General features: G+C 41.3%; 1 protein-coding gene and 1 non-coding gene across 2 annotated transcripts in view; one reads left to right on the top strand and one right to left on the bottom strand.

The window, feature by feature from the left end:
- The window catches only part of LOC108093572 (poly(rC)-binding protein 3), a 106,174-nt gene that overhangs the window by 6,000 nt on the left and 72,844 nt on the right, over positions 1-27,330 (top strand). The gene's annotated exons all lie outside the window — the stretch shown is intronic.
- On the bottom strand, positions 4,518-4,589 carry Trnac-gca. Its single transcript has one exon. It is a non-coding gene; the product is annotated as a tRNA-Cys (tRNA).

Below are 27,330 nucleotides of genomic sequence, written 5' to 3'. Positions count from 1 at the left end.
TACTTTGTAGTTCAGCGTTTAGTTTAGATGTTATGCATTTAAATACTATCTGTATATCTCAGCAGAAATTATGCAAAATAATCTGTATTTAAGTATAACAGAGGGCTTAAGATGTGAAAGGGTATGAGGTCCTTAAAAGTACGAGTGATTAGGCTCCATAGCCTCGTAGTCTGTTATGTTCAATGTTGCTTAAAATTCGTAAGCCTGTTTTTGTTGTCATGACGCCTAAGATCTCTTGAGTATGAATATAAACACACACTCAAAGTCCACAGACGGTTGATTAGTTTCATTGCAGGCCCTGATAAGCTCATTAGCGTAATGCAAGTAACAATGTTGTCATTTCGCCACGTTGCAAGGCGGTAGCTGGGTGTCAGAGGGGAATACGCTGCGTATACGCAACGTGTGCATTGCGGGGGGATGGGGGAGTTTGAGCAAAGGGCTGCTCAAATTGTAAGTAAACCCTGGAAACCACAGTTTGCCCAGAGCGATCCCCGGAGCCGCCCACCCACTCACCTGGAGCTTATTAAAGCCCTTCCGCTGCAGACGCTTTCAAAGCGATTTCCATTCTGCTGCCGATCCCCCACTCTACCCAATCCCCCGCTCCGCCGCACTCTTGCCATCTTTCCACGACCATCCAGCTATTCAGCCATCCATCTATCCTTCTTCTTGTCTGTGTCTCTGTCTTAATGCCTCTTGAGTGCTCCGCTTGGCTGGGCTTAAACTCTTTGCTGGCATTTCAACGCTGCAGCAGTTTGCAATTTCACCCCCCCGCCACCTCCGACCTTCGACTCCCAGCCTCCCGACCTCCCAACCTCCGAATTCCCTTCAACTTTGCCACTTTGCATTTGTTTCACCCACACACTCGCAGAAAAAACTCAAAATTGAACTTCAATCTTCCTTCTCCTACAAAAACACTAACAACAACAACAACAGTAGCAGCACAAGAACACAAACGCATGTAAATTGGCCAATTTTCTGTAGCCGCCTCCCCTGCCCAGACACGCCTCCCGCCCCTTTTTATCACCCCGCTGCTGGTTACTTCTGCTTGCCATCTGAGGAGCTCACTTAAAAAAATAGCATCTTATCTATTGGTTACCAGTGTGGTATTTATATTTAACCTTTATTGGATTGAATATATTTGTAATTCGATTACTGCAATTATTTTCAGTATTCAACATGTTGCACGTTCAACAAAGTTCTTAATCAGCAAACATATTACAATTTATAAAGAAAAACACAGGCCAAATATAAAATATTTCCAATTATCTGCTTTTTTCTTTGGTTTAAATTAAAGTCATCACCACAAAATCATTTACAATTATCTGATAATAAAACGACAAACGATGTTAAGACGCCTTAAAATAAAAATATATTTTTTTCACTGCTTAACTGTGGCACGAGCAGAAGCAGCGAAAAATTGCATAAAAATCCTTTTCTTTTCGGTTTTTCTTTTGATTTGTAACTGGCGCACTCTGTTGATTTCTCCTGGCCTCTGCTCGGCAGGACTATTCCTCCTATTCGTCCTTCGCAGCTTCCCTTGGCATTTTATTTGTTATTTGCTTGACAGCCGCTGAGCAGAGCTTCTCGCAAGAACTGCATTTCGCCCAAAAATGCTGGAATATGAAAATTGGCAATTGGAAAGCTTTTGCATTTTTTGTCAGAAAGGGCATCACGAATGTTTCCAACATTCCTAAGCTGACAGTCCAGCTGTTTGTCTTGAACATTTTTTATTCGTTTAATTAGAAAACATAATCCTATCAGCGAAATAGTCAATAGGAGTTTCAAACAAAGTATGTAGTTGCATGTAAAATTACTTTGACAAAGTAATAATATTTTGTAACACCTTTGTCAAGAATTATTTCTTAGGAAATGACCTTGCGAATATTAAAAAACATGACTTTACACTGCAAAACTTAGACATTTTTAACGAACTAAAGACATGAATAGCTACACTGTTTTACCAAATAAACTACTATTGCAACATTTTTAATTGCTTGACCAACGAATCCTCAGTTTGTGTTTCGCCAGAATAATCGCTCAAATGGTAAAGGGGATTTGCTCTTATTGCAGGACTATCAATTAGGAAAAGCGAACCGCTTTCGATTTGCATTGCAATTAGAAATGCTGTCGCATCTTGAGCCGTGTTGGCAACCGAGCGGTAATGAAAAGTTGTGGTTTTCCCTTCCTGTTTTCAGCTCTAGCGCAGACCACAACCAATCGCTCGCTGCTGAATGGGGAGCGCGATGGGGCAAAAGTTTTAATGAAGCTGCCGCCCTCGGCTCGCCTCACCTGAAACCGTTTTCGGTTGACGAAAGCCATCAATCGGGAAATGGAGGTGGCGGCAGGAGCCGCACACTTCAATCCGAAGCTGTGGTAAATGCCTTTCCTGGGCCGACGCTAATCAAATTAGAATGCCAAAGCTCTCGCCGCATAGCTGGCTGCTAAATTATGAGACAGCTACTTTCTGCGGTCGACCGAAGTTTGACGAAGGCAGTTCGGTTCGGCTGCCTTTCGCCCTGCTGGTGTTGCTGATATTACTTTTCATTAATTATTTGCACCCTCGGCTTTCCCCGACCCAGCACCATATTTATTTAAAATTTTAATGAGGCGCTGCCAGCGAGCGTTCCCGGGAAAACTGCTCCTGCCCCGATCCTTCCCGGCGGTTGCCTTGACAAATCCCGGCCAAGGAGCAGCAAGCATATTTGTGCGGCTTCCCTGGGCCACAATAAACTCACGCACACCCCGATACCCGTTGCACACGGAGTCAGATACAGATACAGCTACAGATACAGATACTTAAGTGAAAACATCGTTGCATACTTTTCGGTGCACTTGGACAAGGACACGGCACATGATTGATGTGGCCGACAATGCCACTTGAGGGACGATGGGCGGTGGGCAATGGGTGGCAGAGAGCTTACATGCTCTTTACATGGCCATTAGATATATCATACGTATCTCCGGGCTGCCAGGGAAATAACATTTCAGGCTTGATTCCTCGTGTCCGCTTTCTTCAGCCTTTTCTAAGGGGATTTGTGTGCGTAATATATTTAAACTGATTTCAGTTTGATGCTTCCAGGAGAATAGTTTTCTGCGCCGGATAAATGGAGCGACTTACAATTTTATGGCTTTTCATCTTTTTAATTTTTACTGAATGGAAGTTAGTGGTGGCCATATAGCTTTATTCGAATAAAGTTGAAACATTTATACCTACATAAATACTATATGCATGTAAAAAATTATAAACTGAATTGCTTGCCCTAAAATAAAGATATAATGTTCGAAAAGGTGATCATTTTGACTTTCCTATTTTTCCCAAAAATCAAAAACATTTCGCATTTTATAAATATGTATGTAGTTTGCATTAAAAAAAGCTTTTTTAGAGCTCTAATGCTTAACAAACGTTCTTAATTTATTATTTTACCATTTATCTGAAATAAGAGTACATACTTAAAATTTTTGTAATTAACATTTTTTTCATAAAAAAGCGTACTAATTAATTTTCTTCAATGTTCAGTCGTCCCGTTTAAACATCTCTGTTATTGGCTTGTCATTTGGACCTCTGTTCTCACACGCCAATTAGTGTTTTTTGGGAACTCTGATTCGATATTCTGCAACTTATTCTGGCTATTTGTACAAATCCTGTCGAATGCGTAGCATTTAATTAATTTAACAACTATTTTGGCTGCTTTAGCCATGCAGATAACATACACAAAAATCAAAAATAATTACACAAATAAATTTGTTCGTTTTGTTTTGCTGCTGTACTTGCAATTTTGCATATTTTTGCGTAGCCATGTAAATGGCAAAGGAAAATTGCTGAGGAAAAGAAAAACAAGCGAAAAAGCTGAGAAATCTCGGCTATAAATACACGACGTCAGCGAACGGCGGCAACGACAACTACAACGCAGGCACTCCTAAGTGCCCCCCAATCTTGCCCCCTCCCCAGTACCGCATCCCCACTTTTGGGCGGGACGGATCGGATGGACGGAGATTCTTCGCTCTATGCCAAATGCAGTGGCCTCAGTGCCACAACAACGCTCGAGAGTCGTCACAGGGCTGGGGGCAACAACTTGGGTCTGTCCTCGACCGCCTCTCTCCGTCCCTGCACAGTGGAATATGCAGATTCTGGGAATCGACGGACACAAGACAAAACCAACATGGCGGATGCGTAATTATTACAACACAGATTTGCCATTCTAATGCGAAAACTTTCTGAGAGTTTGAAGTGTACGATATTTTCTATCGAGCAAATACATTCTCATCATCAAACCACTGTGCCGGCATCTTTTGGAGTGGCTCACTCGGTGGAAAATGTTTACGCAGCTCAGGCCTCGAGAAGTGGTTTATGATGCCACGGCAATGGCAACATTTTAAGCTTCATCGGGAATGGAGGGCTTGGCACTGGAATAGTTGAAGAAAATGTGAAGAATGTCCGTGGGAAACGTCCCGAGCGGAGAATCCACCAGAAACATCCGTTAGTGTGTTAAAAAATAAACAGTATCCGTAAAAAATGAAGGGGGCACCCGGATTTGAACCGGGGACCTCTCGATCTGCAGTCGAATGCTCTACCCCTGAGCTATACCCCCATCTGAAGTCAGTCGATATTACAGATTGCCAACAGCATTCTATTTTTGAATGATATTTAAATTTTAGCTTGTTGACTTCCCAATCCTTTTTTTGCGAGAAGTAATAGTAAACTTGTAACCTGATATTTACCTTGTCTGTAATATGAATAAGAAACTTTCAGTTTATTAATAGCAGCTTTTCACTTTCCTCTAAATTTGTTGACTTATTTGAAGCCAGCAACTTCATGTTAAACTTTTATCTAATATGGTTTATTTGACTTGCATAAATTTCTTTGCTTTCTCGCAATCTTCATAATCTTAACTCGTAGTGTAAAAGGCAATATTGTATTTGTCAAAAAGTATATAACTGGTAAAAAATCAGTATTGTATGTTTGGTCAGGATATTGAGGCGAGCCGATCCCATGTCTGTCTGTCTGTAAAACTGCTAGAATCTTGGGATTAAATATTAATACAAAAATTTGCCACGCCCATTAAAAACGTTTATTTAAGTATCGGATATTTGATGGAAAAGGGCCATTGACTATATGACTATATAGTATAGTTTTCCTCCTGTTTTATTTAATTTGTGTGCGAAATTGTATTAAAATAAATATTAACCCATAGAGTTGCTCCTGAAAAAATACAGTAACATTTTGAAGCATTAAAGTAACAGTTGTCTTTATAGCTTCAAAAATTGATTAAAGAGTTTTATTAAAACAAATTTTGTCAAAACTTAAGTCTAATTTCTATGAGTGTATCGTCTTGGTGAAGATGCAACCCTTGCGGATTTCTCTCTGTTGTGTCTGCATCGGAACCGCATATATGTCGGCTATATATTATGTACTAAATCTGTCGTTTTCCTTCAATATGTCAACGTTGTCGTGATATAGCCCCTGCCCCGCCCTCCGCCCTCCCGGTCTGGGTCTGTTCTACTCGGTTCCGTTCCGTTCTGTTCTGTTCTGTTCTGGTTGCGTTGTCGTCGTCGCTGCTGAAATTTAATTAATGTGAAAATTTGCACAGACTCGGGCTATTTATAAGTTGTTGTAAGTGCTCGCCATGACATAGGCAACCCCCTTCTCCGCCCCCCTCGCAGCCCGTGCAGCCTCCGGTAAATGCCATGTGGAAATTGAAAATTGGGAATTTTCCCTGGAGAGCTGAAAGCTAAACTTGGCTGCAGGGGGGAGCGGGGGGAATATTTTTAGGGGCTTTGGCTAATTTAAATATGCAAAATGTTGCATGGATTGATTTTCGTTTCTGTTTGCAGAAGGTTGCTCTCATTTCGGAGGGTGTTGATGCAGTGGGGGTGGAAAACCGGCGGGCTGGGAAATGGAAAACGGGTAGGTGTGCCACAGCCACAATCAAACACTTCAAAGTGAGCCTGAAAAGCCTCTGAACTCTGTCACTGCCAGGCGGCTCCTCTCGACACAATTTCGATCGACCTCCTCCCTTCACCTGTTCACCAGGTGGGCGGGGGCTGGCCACGCCCCCGCTGGCGCCGCAATTCTTAAGAGCCTTGCTGTAGTGCAGGTGTGGGGCGGAGTGTAATTGAATTTTGATTTAAAGTCCTTTGATATATCAGAAACAAAGTGAAGTCTTCAACTCACTTACGCCAGCAGCAGAACCGAGCTGGACCAACTTAGGTCAATTCAATTTGGACGCCCCTGCTCCCACTTTTCATCGGAGAGTTAATCGATAAGCCCCCTGCTCCTCCCAGTATCCCAGTATCCCAATATCCGAAAACACGAAAACCCAAATCCAATAAAAATTCGTTGGGAGTAAACTGCACAGCATTGGATTGGATGTGTGGCGAAGTTGAAAAGTTGTTGCATTAATTGATTTGTTGCAGATGTTTTGGGGCTTTGCCGGCTTTGTCTGCATTTGCCAGGCATTTTCCAAATGGAATTCTTTCTCTGCATTCCCTCTATCTCTCTTTCTGTGTCTGTGCAGCTGTAGAATTATTGCTATTCTACAGTAATTACTTTGATTAAATGGCAAGTGCCATGTGCGTATGTGTGAGCTTGTTAGCCGTCGAGATTGAACATTTAATTACAATTATAGGTTAGCCATCAAAGAAATTGAAACGGATATTGCATTGATTTGAGAATTCAATTAACCTTTGTTATTGTTTTGGTCAAAATCATTAATCCGATTAAAAGTTACATTTATAAAACGTAACTTAATAAGACACCTCGAGAACTTGTGTGGGAGTACGCTTTTAAATATCTGTTAAACTTGATTACCTGCCTCTAGTAAAACAAATACAAGGAGCTTAGCATAGGGCTCAAATCATAACCAACCAGCTTTTAATACCTGAAAGATATTATACTCATAAAGTATTAACATGCTTGAGCATTATTGAGTTGATTTGGAAATCTCTATTTATTCTATTGGTTTTAACGCAAATTCGTTCACTTTTTAAGCTCTTTTGCTGCAACTTAAGTTAGTATATATATCAAAACGGTACTGTATATCGTATAGGTTAATAAAAAATATAGAAAAACGTGTATAAAATGTTAGAAAAAAACAAGAAAGCAAGTTTGCTTTGGCGAGCCGAAGCTTATTTACCTTTCTTTCATCACGAATGTCGCGGAAAATACCTAAAGTTTCTTTTAATTTTATGTACTTTTACCGATTGTTTCTATGTCAGCTATAAGATATAGACATCAGATTTCAATGAAATTCGAGAGTTGTTTAAAAGCTTTATATTCAAAAAATTATACTTTATTTGATCAAAACAACGATGTTACAATTCTAGATTTTTCGATTTTTCCTACATAATAGTTAGATTTTCATAACATTTTTTTGCTTCATGCTTGTGTGATAAAAAAAAAATAAACAATTTTATATCGATTTTTTTCTATTTTTTTTTTTATTTTCTATGACAGCTATTAATAATATAACAATTTAAGAGTCCGCAAGAAACATACAAATTGTTTCCCAATATTTTTTTATCTCCCATACTTACCAATTTACTGGGTGCAATAATAACTTTTGGTAAAGAGTTTTAAAGGATCTGAGGTGTCTCCTTCACTGCATTGCAAACTTCTGACTGAAATTATAATTCCTTCGGCAAGGGTATAATTATGCAATCTGGAAATGCGCATTGAAATAAAATTCCAGGGCTTGGAAAACTTTTATACAATTTTTACTGCTGATACACTTTGACATAGCATTAATTATTCAACAGCGTTTATCCACTGTATTACCATCACAGGCTTAAGTCCTGACCCGGAGCAAACTTATGATGGGCTCATTAAAGCTGAACACTCCAATTTAAATAAATTGCTCGAACTTAACCAACTCAACCCTTAGAAGTTGAGGAACATCCATAATTGACGTGCGCAAACTGTGGTAACTTTGGTGGAAAATATTTTTGTAATTCAAACCCGGCGACAAAAAACGGGAAAACGAGAAGGGCCAACAATCGTTCACCTTTTGCGGTGGCTAAGCCACGCCCCTCGGTTGGAAATGTTTTTCTGGCTTTCCATTCTCTGCCGGTGCAATGCAAACGATGATGGATCCACCAGACTCTGGAGATTTCCACTGCTGCACCACCAAAATGTGTTTTCGAAAAAAAAATAAGAGCAAAAGTGAAAATAACGCAGAGAAACTCCCGAAAGCAGTGCACAGTTATTTTAATTAGAAACAAAGTAATTTGCATATTAAACAGGGGATAGAAATTGGTAGCTAGTAGAAATGAGATGAGGTGTGCACAAAATGCGAGGCGAAAAGGCAGCCAAATTCGTGTGAAATTGAAAAATTACCAATTAAATTGGTAAACGCGAAATAGCAGCCCGACTCGCCAATAAAAATAAAAGCCATAACTTGAAGGCCGACAATTTAAAAGTAAATTAGTAACAACAAAATAAAAATTATTTAACTTTAACCTTTGAACAACTACTTATTGATTATTTTTTGGTAGTGATTGAGCTTTAAAGAAAGCAAAAAAGGTCAAATTTTAAACTGGGATTAAGAAGGATTTTAGTAAATCTGCCCACAACGTTTATCAGAAGTGATTTCTCTATTTTTTAACAATTACTTCAATAATATTAGCATATTCTGCAAGAAAAGCTGTAACTCATCTTGCTGTTAGTAAAAAAAAATACAAAAAAATTCAATTTAAAGAAATTTGACAAAACACATCTACTGTTGAATTTTAAACTATATTCCCTACACATTCTTAGACTAGACAGTTACAAAATCAAAAGAAATACCAGCCCCAAGCGTAGCGAGTGGGGATGAATTTAGATTAAAATTGACACTTAACTGCGATTATCACAAAAAAGCTTTTTAGCCTGGCCAACTAAAAGGAGCCGCAGGCAGCCAGTAGAAGCGGTTTGCAGAGAGAGAGAGAGAGAAAGAAAGCTGACGTGGGCAGGACATGTGAGGGCAATCAGTCAATCACTCAGTTGGCCCGTCACTCATTCACTCACGCATTCAGTTAGTCAGTCAGTCAATCAAACGGGGACAAATCAGAGAGCTTGAAATCGCGTCCCAGTCCTTGAATGCCCGAAAAGCGTTAAGTGTCCCGTGTTTTGTCCTGGTGTTTATCCTTGTTTAGGGACGACAGCAGCAACATCAAAGTGTCACCTCCATCGAAAATTAAATTTCGATTCCGCTTTCTGCGCTAAAGGACATGCAAACTAGAACTGATTTCGAATGCAGCTCCTCAAACTGTAATCAAAACTCAGCTAAAGCAGAGGGGGGCTATAAAATTTGAAATTACCTGATGGCATGTAAACGGAGAAGTTTGCCAGGACCAAGACCGTTGGTCCTTCAGCTTGAGTGGTTGGTGACCAACTTTAAGCAGGAATTCAAGGTGTCAGAGGGAGAATAGGAAAGGTGACATCTCGGGATTTTCGTAGGTTTTTAAGGTAGAATGGAATATAATTATTTCAAGTTTAGCCGGTAGCAACCAAAATTTTTTATTGTCCTTAATATTTTAATGCCGGCTTGTTTTTCCTGAAATTTAATGCAATTACTTAGCAGTAGATGCACTACTTCTGTATTGCATGCTGATATACACATTTAAACATTAGTTTAAACATTAAACTGGTAGATTTAACCGATTACATGGATGAATTGGTTTTTGCACACATTTTTAATTCGTTTCATCCGATTTCTTTCACACTCCTATTACTATTAATTTTGTTTTATTAAGTCTTTAATTCGGTGTCACTTAATATATTCATTCTCGGTCATAAATTTTCAGGTCCCATTTCTTTCGAAATAAATCCCTGATTTCAAAAACATTTGTCCTTATCATAAGATAAGATATATATAAGTTTTGAGTTATATTAGCTTATTTTTAAATTTAAAAAAAATCCTTTTATTAAGAATACTCTACAATGAAGAGATCTTTCACAAATCGAAATAATAGAGTACACCTTTTATGATATAATTTCACAGTAGGCTATACTTTCTTTCTCGTTTTTATCAATAAGAGTTAATAGCTTCAAGCATGTTTTTAATGCGTTATACACAATTTTCGTACCTCGAATATGACAAACTATTTAGTACGCTGGTTTCAAAAAGTGTCACAACAAATCCGGTCAGACGCAACCACCGCCTATGTAACATAAAAACCCACGGAATTTTCACATCATCATTAAAAAAACACAACCGTGAAAATTATATGCTCAAGTGCAGCGGCGTGCGGGGAGCAGGCAGCCGCAGGACCTGTGCAGGACCCAACAATATCTCGGCCGGATCCCCTTCCCACTCTCCTGCCGTTCTCCCAACTCCTCAACTAAAGTGCTGCCCCAAAAGCATTTAGAGGCAAACTCTGCGTCGCGTCAAATGCCTCACGGGCAACTTTGTTGTAGTTCCCCCTTCTCAGCCCCATTTTCTCGCTCTTTTTGCCGTTCTCCATTCTCCGTTCTCCATTCTCCGTGTTGGTTGTAACACGGCAAATAAAAATTGAAAGCAAATGAGACAGGAGAGACAGACACGGGCTGTCCGCTTCGTCCAGGAAACCAGCCCGTTTCAAGCCAGCCTCCTCTGCACCGAGAGAAAAGTTGTATTTTTTATTGAATTTTATCATCAACTTACCAAAAACTCTTCTCACATTTTGAAAATCTATTGCCAACTGAATATGGTTCAAAGATTATATTAATATTAATTTAATATTAAATCGAACTTAGTATTGTAATGATTTTACAAGGTCTAAAAACAGAACATAATTTTGAAATAAAAATGTTCTCAGTACATGCCAACCAGGTTGTTTCTCTTTTCCTCCTCTGTATGTCCTGTGTGTCCTGTGCCTTGACAGCTTGCGCTAAAAACGTTGAGTGTCTTGTGGGGCTCGGCTGCCCCAACCCCCAGTTAATGCGTGACAGAAACACCCCCGCAGCCCCTCAACCCCTCAACCCCTCAACCCCTCCCTCGATCCCCATTTTGCGAATTCAAATTTGATGGCGGCTGTGGCTTCCTCCGCCGCCTTTTATCGTCCTTGTAGCTCCTGCCCCTCCCCTCGTTGCCACTACCTGTCGCTATCCTGATCCTGACTGAGGCTGAAAGTTTAAGCGAATTAAATTATTTGCTTTTTAGATTTCAATATTTCCGCAGCTGAGATTCCAGTCAATATCCATGGAGAGGCGGGCCGTGAAATCGTTTGCCGAAAGAGGGTGTGCAGGCGTGACTGGTATAAATTGGGTTTTTATGATGTGTCTGTAATGATAAAATGCTCTGGGCAAGTGCTAAGCATTTGTTGAATGCTCATTGAAACCCATTGTCAGGGAACATTTAAGTGGGAATATTTCACAAGATATGGACGCGCTGTCAACTCGGATCTTTAAGTGGTTATAGTTAAATGGAAATCGGAAAAGATGCGAAAAAATGTGTTATGGGAATAGTAGTAGGATTTGTTTTTACGTTCTTTTTAGGTCAAAGTTATAAAAAAGCAAAACAAAGAAATTAGTTTAAATTTATAACTCTTAGAGGCGGGAAAGGAAACAATTATCTTCCCAAGCACATGTAGTTTTTCGCACACTGCCTCCCCGACAAGTTTAATTGTATCCCTGCCATGTTGAGTTGGCTCTTCGTGGGTTAAGAAACTGCATACCAATCTTTGTGGGCCAACCCCTGCCAGTCCCTTCGTGACAAATTACCCCTTAATATTTCACATGGTTTCGCATTCAGCCATCAAAGTTTAAGTTGCCATGCCCAACTGAATAGCGACCCCTCGCCTTTTCCACCTTGCGGAGCAATTCTCAAATGATTTCCTAGCACGCTTTTCGGCTGAGCTTTTCGGGCAAAAAGTATAAAGAAAACTGGGTTCCGCCCAGTTGAGTTTCGGCTGTGGGCTCCTTTTCGGGTAATCACAATCATTAAAATAAATAATATACAAACAAGGACGGCCGGCCAAGCTGCTACGTGCCTCCCCCTCCGTTTTCTCCCACTTTTTGCCGTCGCTTTTCCCGCTTGCCTTTTGCCATTTAAATTTCTACTCTAATTCAATTTGGGAGCTGAGCTTGCCTTTTTTCGAATTTTCCCATCTAGGCCGGTCGGCGAAAATATCAAAATAAAGGAGAATTATTTCGAGTTGAAGGCAGCCTTAAGCCTGATTATTATGGAGCCACTGAAAGTTAATTTTTTCCGCTGCGCAAAATGGTTGCAGCACAGCAAAGGAGTCGCCCCAAAGTTTCCAGGGGGAGTAGGCAAACTATTCAAGCGCGCACTCATTTACCCATCCACCCACCCGCTCGGGTTGGGTTGGGTTTCTCCCTTGGCTTCTGCTTTTGCTGTTTGCCGGAGTGAGCCACTCCGTTGCATGCCTCAATGGTCGCGCAAAACATGCCATCATCATCATCAAAGGGAAATAAACCTAAGCGGCCACGAAGCCGCCTGTTCAGCTTGTTCCGCTTGTTCCAGCCAGGCCCACACTTTCTGGCCGAGTCCAAGTGCGATTCCGATGCTGATTTCGATTCTGGCTCTGAATCTGAGCCTGAATGCGGCTCTGACTCTGACTCTTCAGAGGCTTTGACCATCCGGCGACCGCAAAGTGAACTGCTCATGCAACGCCCGCATTCTTTTCTGGCAATGCACTCCGAGGAAACAGGAAAACATTGCAAATTAGGCTAAATTAATTTGCAATGTTTCCTTCAAAGTGTATGTTCTCTATTATTTTTAATATTAATTTCGATATATGTAGTTACGAAGGTAGGTATTAAATCTGGTTCTTGCACCTTGCTTTGTCTTCTTGATAATCAAGATCCTATAAGAAATATCAAATAACATTGGGACACTACATTTTGATAAGATGATAAATGAGTAAGTAACTATTTATATTTATTATAGATTATAAAATAGGGAAAAACCTACTCCTTTTTGTGCTGAGTGTATGGCTGCATCCTTCCGTTCCTGACCAGCTAAAGCATCTCCAATTGCTGGGCTGTTTTGGCAGAGAGGTTAGCCAAGTCATGGATCGCTGTTGATTCGCTGCTAATTGTGGGGCCGATTCTGTTTGGTTTGGCAACGTTAATTGAACTCCTCGTCTTCGGCTTCTTTTCCTTCTGAAAGGAGGAGGAGGTTCTAACGTGGTTGCTTCGGAGCCAGATTGATTGCGCTTTTTGCAACGATTAGCTTGCAACCGCCGCAATAAGAAATCACAATTGCTGTTTACCTATTTAGGGTCTAATTTTGTGCTAAGTTAGTTAGTTACGAGTTTAGTGCTTGTGGCTAAAGTTTGGCTAATTAGGTTAAATTAGCGTGCAACAATGAGTTTGGATGCAGTGGCACCGACAATAGTTTCGAGATGAATAAATTGATAGCTGGCATCATAATTATTATGACTTTACCACACTGACATGATTTGCAAGCCTTGAAACGTTCAACCTGTCGACCTCTAAGGTTCATTTTAATTGGATTGCTAATTATGTTTACCAAACTTTCAGTGAAAAGTAATTATTTGAAGCTTTTTCGAGAGCGCATGCCAATAGAGGCGATCCATGGTTGCAGTAAAATGTTTTGATGGAATCCAAAATCGCTTAAATCCTGCCCGTTGAGTAAAAGGTTTACTTATTTACATCCATTTTTAAACCCTGATGATTTATTAGAATAAATAAATAAGAGCGCAGTGTCCCTACAAATTTCAAATTTCACTTAGCTTCCCAGCATCGACACACGAATCCGCCGCATAGAGTTTTGGTCCGTGGTTCCGTTTCCGTCGCCCAATTCCGCCCCGCTAATTACCCGCGGGACTGGCGGATTGGCGGACTGGCGGATAGGCGGACTGGCGAACTGGCAAAAGGGAAGCCCTTAGCCCCCCGCCGTGGGAGTGTCCAAAAATGTGCGGCTGCTTTGGACGCAAAAGCGGGACTTTGGTTTGGCTTCGCGGTTGACACTGTTTAGTGAACGGATGCGGGCGAGCTGGTTAAATGAAGCAAGTGCACACAAACAGGAAGTGGGATGAGGATGAGGAGGCGGAGGCGGAGGCGGATCTGGGTGACAGGGGTTGAGCCTTATTAAAGGATTTTGTACTTAACGCTGGGCTGAGCACTCGCAAGGTGAGCGCGCGCATATTGATAAAAATAGTCATTAAAAGGGTTGCTCCTGCTCGCTGGCCCCCGCCTTTGTGCTTATAAATACATTTTCATTTAGCTTTGTGCACTGAGACATATTTAAATTAAGAAGCAGCGAATTGTGAAATGCACTCCCCTTCCACATGTGAGCGCTTTTCCTTTCCGCCGGCGCTCCCACAGTTTCCAATTCGGTTTTGTCATTGTCCAATGGGCAATGCCTCCTCCGGACTCTGAACTACGGACCTCGGAGCTCGGACTTCGGACTTCGGACCTCGGACTGGACTTATTTGCGCCGCCAAGCGTGCTGAATGGAGAGGCCCGATGTTGGTCCTGGCTGGTTGGCTCCTGTCCTGCCGTGTCCTGCGATGTCCAGCAGCCTGTCATCCGTTCGATAAAATTAAAACGTCTCCCCGTGTGCAGGGCACCTCGTCCAGGTCCGAAGTTTGCTCCTTTGTTTATCGACTTGGCAATGTCCTGCTGCCACATCCTTCGCTCCACTTCCTGCAAACTCATTTGACTCATCCAGGGCGAAAACTGTTTATGGGCCACCCCATCTCCATAAGGTTTTGTCATCTTTGGGCAGGATGTGAAATAATGTAAAATTGGTAAATATATTTATGTATGTTAGGAAATAATAAAATAAGTATAATTTTAGGTAAGTTTCTTAGGAAAAATTAAACCCACATTAAACCCACCCATTAGCACTCCACTACCTGGGTAAATTTCTATGTTTTATAGAATACATAAACATTTCAAAGTCTGTTTTATTTTTATCAATTTGAGGATAAATGTTTTCATATCCCAGTTCAACCTCTTAGCCGGGGTATTCCTCATTCGACCTTTAGCTATCGATTTCCACCTGTTAAAACTTTTACCTTCCTTGTGCTCTCGTTGTTATTTGCCTGACCGGCGCCGTCGTCCTCGTCATCATTGGATGCACAGCTGCTGAATTTACAAGCCATTTTTTATGACAACATTTTGTCAACTCTTCACTTTAGTTATTTATCGATAATTGGAAATTGCTGCCACACAGACACCGTCGACCAGCAGCAACAATAATAGTAAAAGGTCCAGCTTTGACCATTTGCATACGGCACTCATTGGCTGCATTATCGGATAGCCTGTGGTTCTGGTTATGTTGCCCGACCTGATCCATGACTCCTGGTGTGGATGTGGGTTGGGTTCCAGTGCACATGCAAAAATATAGTCACATTTAAGTGAACACACACAATTCAAGTTACAAAAGAAATGGTTTTTCTTCTGTCCGATTTAACTATGTTTTTATAGCTGTGAGCGAGCTCCGACTTATGGAAATCAACTGGTTTACTTATGATGGACTCTCAACATCAATCATTTACTCAAGCTTACTTTATGCAAAGAAGAAAATTTAAAGCTTCTATAGTTTTCCGTCTTGCTATAAATCAACAAAATTGACCACTGTTGCCAATGGTGGCTTGGGGGTTTTTTCTGGGTTTTACATCTTTAAAATTTTCCACTTCTGTTCATACAGATGAATTGACTAACATAAACAAATTATTATTATTTTAAAAACAAACTGGCTGTTGACTGTTTAAATATATTTTTAATTTAACAAGTTATTTGATTTACTTTTAATTTGCTTGCTTTTTAGCAGTGTGTCATTGATATCCCGATTCAATGGCGCAATAATGCCCAACTGAAAATGGCATTATAGCCAAAGGAAGGTCGGTGGTGCCAGTTCCTCGCTGGCGGACCTTACTTGACCCGCCTGAAACAATAAACTTCGGTTCCCGGGTGTTGTCCACTCCCCGTGGCTTTTTTCCTGCGGTGGCTGCACTTTTCCGATAAGCATTGATTCCACGTGCCCCACCGCCGCTCAAATTACGCCCCTCAACGGGGGCTCCCATTAACCGGATGGGGTTGGGAATGGGGATGGAGTTGGGGATGGGGATGGGGATGGGATGGAACGACATTGTGTTGCATCGACGGGCTGGCTAATGAGTTGCTAATTAGACATGTGTGCTTAAATCTGGCTTTAAATGACAAAGTGTTGCCGGATGGGCGTTTTAAGTTGCAATTAGATGTCGGATATTCTTTCGCTGCGGATGAGTCACGAGAGAACTTAAAATGCACTCGAAAAAGGTAACCCTGAAGCCCCGACAAGTAACTTAAAATTTTCGATTATTAAACATTTATACTCATTTTACCATTTGCAGAAAGATGTTTAATACTTGTTTGATGTTTTTCTTTCTAAAGACTTTAATGATGATAAATGATGATTAATTATAATTTTTAAGATTTGTGCAAACATACATAATGACTACATAAAAACTAATTTTTAAAAGTTGTGAAAGTTGCCAGAAATTTTTTCTATGGAGTTCTTGCTATGTATTTTTTGAAAAGCCTCAAGTGGTTTCGGTCCTACAAACTTACTGAGATAAATGAAAACCCATTTCTTAATTAAGAAACGTCGACTAACAAGTACTTTAGTCAAGTGTGTTGTCTAAAAGTTACCCATTATTCTAATGAAGAACTGAATACTGTACTTTTTAAACTGTGAGTTCCAAAAAAAAACAAGATTTACAGCCGTTCTATTGGGCGTGGCACCGTTTTAAAACAATTTTGAATCCACATCTTAATATCCAATAAGTTATCAGTCGAACAGACAGACTAGATCGACTCTTTTGATGTTCCTCTGCCAGTTACTGGTGTTCCCTTTACTCTACTTTATAATCAAGGGAAAATGTTTCGACTACTATTACAACTTGAATAGTATCTAAAGAATACACTAACTGCTATTAAAAACTATCGACCAATTTCAGTTTGGCCAGATTCATTTTCAAAGGGACGTGGGTGTTTTGAGGAGTGGAAACCATCGATATCATCACCACAGCCAGTGGCATTGGATGCGTTCGTAATGACCACTCAATGCAACCACTTGATTATCAGGCCAAGCTTGATTTCCCTTCAAGAGCTCACTAGCGCGCTTTTCTCGCTTCAAGGCAACTTTCACTCAACCTAGTGAAAGCCCGTGGCCCGAAGGCATTTAAAGCTTTCTGCTGCGGCAAAATTCCCAGGAGATTTTTATGTGCATAATCGTAATCGTAATCATAATCATAATCCTTTCAAATCGTGTAATTAAAATGTGTGCATATAATGCTTTCAATTATAAATGAGAGTGGAAAGCGAAAGAATGAAACGGAGAGCGATGGAGAATCGCAATGGGAATGTAATTTGCATGCCCACATGTACTCTCCCTCTCTCTCTCTCTCTCTTTCATAGATGGAGATAAATTGAAATTTCATTAAGAAAGTTGTGTTAGAGGGAGATGGCTCTCACTTCCCCTTCCCCCTCTTTCTATGCCCCTCTCTCTCTCTTGTCACTTCAAAATTGAAATGTGTAATGGCTGACTTGTGGGTGTGTGTGTGTGTCTGCACATATGTCCGTGTGCCCGTGTGTGTGGGCGCACTTCAGCGACTTAATTGTGTCGCGTTAACGTCAAACACATGCAACAAACATGAGCAAACAAATGCTTCCTGTGTGGGTGTGGGCAGATGTGGGTGTTGGTGTGTGTGTGTGTGTATGTCGGCCCCGTGTTGACAGATTCAACCACCTAAACAAAAAACCGCCCCCACCGCCCGCTCATAACATACAAAGCCACTCTTTTATTTTATAGAAGGAGCACACGGAAAAAAGCTCTCGCACATACACACACTCACTCGAGCGGCAAAACATATCCGCACACATCCGATGTACTGCCCCCGCCCCCAGCCACGCCTCATCCCGCCCTCCACCTTTGTTTCCAGCGAACACAGCTCAGCAGCCAGCAGCCCATTGCCACCTGTCATAAATTTGCATGTGCGCAAAGGTTGAGTCCCATACAACACACACACGTTTTTCTGCTCGCAGGACGAGGCGTAGCCGCAAATACCCTTTAAAAATATAAGCTTTAAAGATGCATTTCAAAGTCTAACAAAAAGCCTTATCCGTAGGAACTGCAAGTATCTCTTCTTCCTTCAAAGAAGTGGTTGATTTACTTGGCTAAACAAATCATATCAAGTTTTAAATGGCATAATTCGTCGCTAAAAAACTATTATGTCTTAAGTATATATTAACCTATTGTCTGTTTAACCTCGCCACTGCCAAGATCAGAAAAAAAGGGATCGCGCAGTGGACATTACAACAGGAGAAATATATAATATAATAATAATAATATAGCGTTAAAACTTAAATTTTAATTGGTAATTTGTCTCAACACAAACTTAAAAAAATATGAAAAATTTAATTTTGAATTAGAAAAATTAGACGGCTTAAAATGTAGACTTGATTTAGAAATAAAAAAATACAAAATTTACATAAACCATAAAAAGGGTTCCCAAAATATGAATTTAAATAAAAAATCTACACTTTAGATACGATTGGCTTTTAGCCCAATAAACATTACATTGCAGAAAGTGGAAAGAATCCGAACCTCCTCCTCCGATTGAGGCAATGACTGGAACATTTTTGTAGGCTCTACACATCGCCTAAAAGCAGCTGTTCCGTTTTGCGATGCCCACCCACACACCAGCGGAAAAGGCAGACGAAGGCTTATGCATAATGGAGCCACGTGTGTGTGTGTGTGTGTGCGAGGCTGGAAAATCCATTTTCATAACCGACTCAGTCTCGTTCTCAGCCTGATTCTCGCAGTCGCAGTCGCAGCGGGAGCGGCTTGAGCGGCGGCTATGACCGGGCTAAATTACCGCGAGCACATGGAAATTTTCAATCAGCCACTAGCCCGGCATTGTCCGGGCCAAATTGGATTTTCGCATTGGAAGAAGCGCTCCTCTGTCTTGGCCATGTGCATGTGCATGTGTATGTGTACGTGGCCGGGCGCTGATAAGTTTTAAGCCTTCGAGTGCTAATCAAACGCTGACTGGGCAATCAATTTGGCGGGGAGCTCTTTTAATGAAGCCGCCTGTTGCCTGTTGCTTGTCGGTCGCTTGGCGGCTGGACGGATGGGTGGCTTTGGCACAAGGACGAGCAGGGGGGCGGCAGGATAAAGCGGCCAGCTCAGCTGCCCCTGCACTCTGCAATCCGCAGCCCTTTCCCCCGACCCTTGTGGCCAGTTGACAGTTTCATTAGTTGGTTTACATGGCCGAAAGGGGGAGGAGGTCGGGTTTGTTTGCTCTGTATCGCCATGTTGTGCAGGATATTGGCTGGCATTCTCCCTGGACGTGAATGTGACTGAGAATGGGAATGTGGATGTGGATATAGACGTGCATGTGGGCGGTTGTTGTCACTGTTGTTGCTCGCCGGCTTTCTTGTTGCAGGTTGCTGGTGGCTGGTTGCTGGTTGCTGGTCTGTTGTCTTGTCTTGTTGTGCCACACACCGGATGTCGGCCGATAAGTTTAGGTGGCACGCTCTGCCAGCTGAAAGCTTTCATAAGTTGATTTAAATCTTGACTTCTTCAAAGGCTGTCACGATCTTCGTCCCCATCCCTTCGTTCGCTCAATAGAAAAAGTTTTTGACAGAACTAATGGCACAGAAACTGGAAGCAATCCATAAATGTTGCTCAAGTGAATTGTTAAAGGCAGGACTCATTTCAAAATACTATAGCGGTTTCTATTGGTGAAAAACTTGGAATGATTTAGCCATGCTTTTATACGTATACTTTTCTTGAATATTTTATAAAAGCTATTACATGATTTCACGCCCATTGTACTCCTTTTCAACACGTGAAAAGGGAACAGAAGCGAAAGAGTTATCATGGCAAACACCTGTCATTCTCCTTTATTCTTCGGCCAGGACAAACCAACGCCACTGAGAGCTCCACCCTTTCAGGTAGAAACTCAAAGTCGGCATCATTCCGAATCGCCCAATCCGAATCTTACACAATCGAACATGTCTAACGCACAACAGACAAATATTTTCATTTCGCTTTGTCCGTGAGCGCTCGCTCTGGTGACCCATAAAAAACGGAAGGTGATCCGAGGCCGGGGAGTCGGGAAAGGGGAAAGGGGAAAAACCAAAGCGAAAACCAGCCAGCTGGGAGCGCTGCACGTACAGGTCGGCATCCATGTGTTGACCAAGGAGATAGCCATGCAAAATTGAACGGCTCTTGGCTGTCAGCGTCAGGCAACCACCTCAAATCAGATACAGTGGCAGAAATGATTGTTAATTCAGTAGATGTCCCTCTAATCTAGGCATGTTGTTTTTAATCATCTACTTAGAATCTTGGAGCTTTTGAAATTAGTGGATTAAATATTTAAAAAATAAGATAAAACAAGTAAATTGCTGTGATGGTTAGAAAGGTTATCAAACTCCAGGCTTTTTCAATTGGTATAAGGTCAATCGAAGATAGCTATGTGTAATGAATGAGTTATTTACTTTCTGTATGTAAGGCAAACACAAAAAATGGGTAAATAGCTCAGCGTTAACTTCTTAGAGGAAACATTTAACTTTAGGCATGTTTTTTAGTTTTCCATTTTTCGCAGTGAACAAACAGAAAGCGACGTATACGGCCAGTCGTTATACAACACACTCGAATTGTGTGCAACACAAAATACCAACAGCAACTGCCACCCGTCGGCAGCATCCAATTGTTCGTGTATCCTCCGTCCCTGCATGTGTGAGTGTATGTGTGTATGTATGGGTGAGTGAGTTGGGGCCAACACGCGATGTAGTCCTGTCCTGCTTGGGTCTCCGGTCTCCCAGGGCCGGATTTTCCCTCCCTTTCCCCCGCTTCCCCACTCTGCTCTTTGGCCAGGAGGAGGTGCCCATCCGTGTGCTTTGGTCATCATCGAGTTGAGTTTGGCATATGTGTGCCACAATGTGCGCAGGTGGTAGTGTGCAGTAGGTGTACAGGTGAGTAGGTGTATAGGTGTGTGTTTGCCTGTGCCTATAAAAGTGAGCGGAAGTTAATACGTTTACCGTTTGATGCTCTTCCTCGAACCCTACGGCATATCCACTAAAGAAAACATTTCTCGAATCTTGTGAAAACATTATTTTCGAGTTTGCCTATTTGTTTTATTTCTGATATGAAAAAGACGACACATTTTAAAAGAAAATAATAAACAATCTTTAAAAAAGAAATTTTAGGTAGCCCACATTTAATTTGTCAAGAATTATTTTTTTCAAATGAATTAAAGTTAAGTAAAATACTTGTAATTAAAAGGAGCTGAATCTGTTGTTTTTATATTCGAAAGGTCATTAACAATTCGTTGTTATCTGCTGACTTTGCGCAGGTGGCGCAATCTACATTGTTTTGGCCAGCTCTTATTGCTGTAGTTATTCCTATCGTTGCTGTTGTTTTTTGTCCTTTGGAGGGAGGCAAAATGGCCCGAAATTGAATTGCGTTAATACGCTTATGGCATATACCATTATAGGAAGGGCCCACAGGATGTATCCGGTGTTTGGTGGCGGCTCTGTAATAAATTGCGAAAATAAAAATGCATATGAAAACCTATGATAAAACAACCAGAGCGTTTGCGATTAATTTGTCGAATATAAGATACCTATTGTCGGGATTTCGTGATACATATACGAAAATGACTTACTTTTGGCTGAGGATCGAATACATTTTTTCCAACTCTTTCATATATGAATAAGAAAATATATGGGTTATTCCGTACATTGTGGCTGCTTGTTCCACTTAATGAGGATACCATGTAGAGAAAGTTTCGGTAAAAGCATTTATGTTTATCCTAGAGTGTTCAACACACCCCTTGCGCCTTAATTACGTTCCTCTACAGGGTATGTGAAGGCATCAAATTGAGATTAAGTGCAGGGCAAGTCACTTGGGACAGTGGTTGTACATAGGTGGCGGAGTTATGTGCATATGTACAGGTGGATGCTGGCACGGGAATCCCTGGGATTCGGGCCTCATCCAACATTTATGTGCTCGAACATGGCTGTAATTGTTATGCTGGGCTTATGGAATTTGGCTGTGTATATGTTCTGTTTTGCCTACTCTGTTTATTAAGTGCCGCTGATGCTGCATACGATTTCGTTAGAAAGAATTCCTGGATGATTGCAGGGAATTATAATCCTCATCTTGCCTTGATTTGCGCTCGCTCACTTTCTCAATTACTTACTTCTTCTTGGATTTTAAATTCCGTCTGGCATTTGGCCTAAGCCAAATGAATCCGCCTCCCTCATTGCCGTTGTCCTTGGCGAAATTGCATTATTATGTATTAGTTCCCGTTGCCCTCCGTCCCCTCCGAATTCGCAGTGGAGCACCTGGTTCGACTTCGACTGCCGCTCGAGCTGCCAGCTCCTTTGACATTTTCTTAATACACTAAAAGCCAACGTCATAGTTCAAAGTCGGAGCGGCACTTAGGCAACATCAACGGCAACGGCAAATGCAACTGCACCATCCGCCACTCCTTCGCCTCCGATTTCTTCCTCGCATCCTGTCGCACTACTCTACTTTACACAGAGAAAAAATGTTATCTTAGCATTGATTGGTAATCGAACCTTGTTCCATTTGCCATCTATAAGACCGTAGAAAGTTTTATTACCAGCTATAACGATGAAGTTTTAAGCAGTTTATTATGAGAGTTTATTAACAAAGAATTGCGTTTTAAAATCCTTTCTTTAGTTTTTCACGCATGCAATATATTTTGTAGCCAGTTGCAACTCTTAAGAGAGAGTACTTAAATATACATTTACAAAAATTTAAAACAAATAAACATATTTATACAGATAATTTCTCTAAGTGACTATAATTTCCCTCTGTCTATCCAGCGTAGAAGTACGTATTTTTTCCCATAATATTTCCACTTTGATTCAATTTCTTAATACCTTTAAGTTAACATCCGCTTTGGCAGGGACTTTCTCGGCGAGCGAGGAATGAGGGCGCGCCAGGCACTTCCTGCCAGAGCGGAGAGTACTTTGGCATTATCCTTGCAATCAGCGCAACTGTAAATCACACACACACACACAGCCGCTCATGCGGGAACTATTAGAATAGTTGACACACACAGTTGGAGACAGAGAGACACAACTAAAAATGGCATCGGGAAATGATGCTCGCTCGGTTTGGCCGGAGCATCCTTTTGTATTATGGATGTGGCCGTAACACGCCAGCAAACACTGCACGCGCAGGACACACATTCACATTCAAACGCCACCACCGCCACCACCGCCACCACCGCCACCACCAGCTCCTCCGGCCTCATCACCGCCATCCTGTCGTCTTCCTGGAGCTCCCTTGTCCTTCTTCTGGCCGCAGGACGCAGTGTCGTCCGCTTCGTCGCCACACTGACGGATATTCCGGTGCTTGTGTCAAACGCTTGTCATTTTATACAGTCTCCTCAAAAAAACCCCCACCCTCAAGCGAATGTACACACACACTCACTCGTCGCCCCCGCCCCCTTTTATCGGCTTAAAATGCGAAAATTGCGAATAAATACGCTAAAGTTTTTCTACGTCTTCGCATCGAGCACTTCGTTTGGCTGCCTTGGCTGCTAAATTATTTACTTGGTTTTTATTTGACGTTAAACGCTCGGGACTTCAGATTCGATTGTCGAGTGTGCACTAGTGCACTGAAAAGAAAAGGATAATGGTTGATATTATTTAAAATTGAAATTGTATTTCGGTTGTGATAATAATAATATCACTGTAAGCATTAATGTTATACAAGTAATATTTTAATGAAAATTAGCAAAACATTTGTAAAAATAAATCATATATATTGTATACTTGTTACTTTTAAATGTTTTGGTATCCTTTAAAAATGCTGATTTTATACCCTTATTAAGTCGAATGCTTGGACACACAGTTAATTTAAACCAAGGAAGGAACATAATAAACTCGAAACTAAAACTGCAGTGTTCCCTGCATTTCACACCATCTGCACTTCAGCTGAAGTTTAATTTGGCACCATTTATTTCCGCCATCAGCTGCGCAGCTTCTTTCAGTGCTGGGAGTACCACTCAGAGTGCAGATACAAAACATGCGTGCGAGATACAACTTCGATCGTTAGCCCGATGGCTCGTGCCATTTGGCAACGGGGAAGTCCTAAATCAGAACGGCGCTAACCCTGCGATGTACTATAGTTGGCCATGTTCATTTCGGGTGCGCGCCACGAGTGCTGTCCAAATAATAGCTGGCATCCATCCATCCATCCATCCGTCTATCCATCCCGCATCCATCCAGCTCCCATCGAGATTGCAGATGAAGTCCGCCCGGTGTTTGGCTTCCTCGCAGGAGGACGCAGCTCGCTGGAAGGCGGAAGGTGGAAGGCTTACTCGTTGTCGAACTCCACTGCCAATTCCGCTTGTTTGCCGTTGTGTTGAGTGGAAATGGAATTGATGTTCGCCGCTTGTCTTGGGGGGCGGGCTAGATTTTTTCATATTCATTCAGGCGGCGATTGCTGTGAAGAGTGCCGCTCTCCCGCTTTTCCGCCTTTCCGCTTTCCCAAACAAGATACCCGTTTCCTTGCCTCGTTTCCCCGGGCAACCCCTTTGAGTCCGCTTTTACCTAACCCGGAGATTCCTGTTTCAGGCGCGGCATGTGTCAGCATTTGACACATTTCATTTACATTTTTTACCCCCCTCCTCCCAGGCTTCCCGTGCCGCTGCCTCTGCCACTGCCACTGCCACTGCCCATTGTCCATTCAGATGTGAAAAACATATCGGGTTTGCATTCAATTTCCCCAGCTTTCTTTCTGCTTTTTGGGTCGCTTTCCCAGCCACGTGCGACGAAGCTGCAGGAGAATTTAGTGAGGCGAGTGGAGGGGGAGGGGATGTGTAAGGGGGAGGGGATGGTGGGCTATGCAAACACAGCAGGAAGCTGTTGGCAAGGGGTTAAGGCGAGATAATTAGTTACTTTGTGTCCTTGCGGTTGGTCAGCAACCCCCCGTCTCCTGTCTCCCGCCTCCTGTCTCCCGCCTCCCGTTGGGACGCCACTGGTGTCTGCGAGGAGGATTTGTAGTAGATGGCGCGTGCCTTGGTCCTTCGGAGGCTCGAACGGAGTTGCCACAAGGATCGGAGGCGGGAGAGAAAAAAGGGGAGGTGGAAGTGGGAAGTGGGAAGTGGGAAGTTCGGTTTGTCTGTCTCGGTCGTCGTATTTGTATTGGTTGAGTGTATTTGCTTATGCTCTCTACGCTCTGTAGGGTTAATTGAATTTGCTTTTGAGGTTCCTTTTTATCGGAGGGGGTGGTCCGAGCGCAGGGGCTGGTCGATTTGAGGCGCTTTGGCCACATACTCGCTTCGGTATGCATATGGAACTGATTTATAAATATTCATGAACTCACTTCACAATTGGTTGTGCACCAGTAAAGTCAAGTTTTGAAATTAAATGTTCCCGGCCAGATATTCTAAGGCTTGAATTGATTGCAATCGGATGAGAGACCTGTGAAGTTATCCTAAAGAAAAGCGGTCGCAAAGGTACGAAATATATCATAACTGAACATTTAATCAATCCAATTTTGGGACAAGAAACTTAAGTAAATGATTGAAAAAGTATACACATACCACATAACAAATTTAGTTAAAAATTGTAAGAAATTCAAAAGAACTGCTGAAAAAGTCTTTTGTTTGTACGTGCTCTCAAATGCATATTTCCTTACAGATGTAACACAATCTTTGCTATCGGTTTTTATTATTATTTAATATTTCTTGTGCACATTCGTTGGTCTATTCACCTAAATAAATACAATAAAACAGCATCTCAATTATATTTATTGTAAGCTTTAGCTGCCGCAATCATTGAGCCGTTGTGCCAACTTAAGCTATTTCTATGAACCGACAGCAAACATAAACACACTAAATGCAGCAAGAAAAGAGTCAACACAACGAAAACTGCATTTGATATTATTCCACTTTTGGTTTTGACTTCGCTCAGTTCCGAGCTAAAAAGTTTTTAATTTGCTTTCATAGCCTTTTCAACTTTCGTGTTTTTTCGGCTGTGTGTATACAATTTTGTAACAGTAAGACGTTTGTTGTATTTCTTTAATCACTTTTTATTCCAAATATGCGACTGCTCTTCTTAATTGTCTGACATTGAATGCCTTTTTATTCTCTTCCTTCTTCTCCTCGTTTAGCCGCGTGAGCGAGCTCGCAATACATGATCATTTACTTATTCTATTATATTCTATTCTATGAGAGCGGGAGAGATGGTTAGACATCTCTGGACTTTAACTGTAACTCTTATTCTATAGTACAGTGGGTCTTGTAGGTAAACATCCTACTACATGTGGTACAGTGGGTATTGTAGGTAAACATCCTACTACAACTCGGCCATCCTGACTGTATGATCCCCTGATCACTGCGAGCGTAGAAATACACTTATAATTTATATCACAATTAATTTATCTTATATTATATTATATTAGGGTAGTATTTCCTTATGCTAACATTTTTTTTTTTTTTTTTTTTTTTTTTTTTTAATTTAACAATTTGACCATAATTAATTTCTTGTACAATTTATCTATTTTTGTTTCCTATCCAATGCTTGATATTTGAAATGCTCCAAACCCCTTGGTACGGATTGCGCGATACCTGAAATCCCTCAACGTCTTTTAATAGAAACCTGTCATTTCTTAAAACTTTTGCAATTACATAAGGACCTTTATTCTTTGGAATCAGTTTTCTTGAAACGCCTGTTGTGCTATCGAAATTTTTGACCATTACATAATCTCCTTTTTCGTACTTGGACGGTTTTCTGGCTGTTTTATCATATTGCTTTTTGTTGTACGTTTGTGCTTTTTCTAAACATTTTCCTGCTTCTTCTCTAACCTTTTCCAAATTTCTATTTTCTTCTGCATTGTCTAACTCTTCTAATTTTTCTTTTAGTTCGTCTACCAATTGTCCTCTTTGTTCTAAACCGAATAACATTTTGCTTGGAGTTTGTTTAATACTGCGGTGCTGTGTGTTGTTTAACACATGTTCTACTTTGTCTATTACCAAGTCCCAGTATATGCCTTTTTCTGGTTCGATTAGCTTTGCTATCATTGGTCCAAGACTGCGGTTGATTCTTTCGACCTGCCCATTTGCCTGTGGTGATCCGGTTGCTATTTTTATGTGTTTAACTTCGAATTCTGACAAAAACTCATCAAATTCTCTAGAAGTAAAACAACTTCCTCTATCTGAAATTATACATTTCGGTTTACTGTATGCTCTAAAATAATCTTTTAATGCTGTGATAGCTTCCTTCGAGTTTGTGGTCTTGGTTGTATACAACCGAACAAATTTTGTGAAACCGTCGACGATAACAAATATGTGCTTTTTTGATCTGCCTGAATCAACTGGGCCATAATGATCGATATGTATTAGTTG

This window comes from Drosophila ficusphila, unplaced genomic scaffold, assembly GCF_018152265.1.
Source record: "Drosophila ficusphila isolate 14025-0441.05 unplaced genomic scaffold, ASM1815226v1 contig_106, whole genome shotgun sequence".
Classification (NCBI taxonomy): Eukaryota; Metazoa; Arthropoda; class Insecta; order Diptera; family Drosophilidae; genus Drosophila; species Drosophila ficusphila.
The sequence above is the reverse complement of the archived record's forward strand: the minus strand, read 5'-3'. Positions and strand labels throughout refer to the sequence as shown.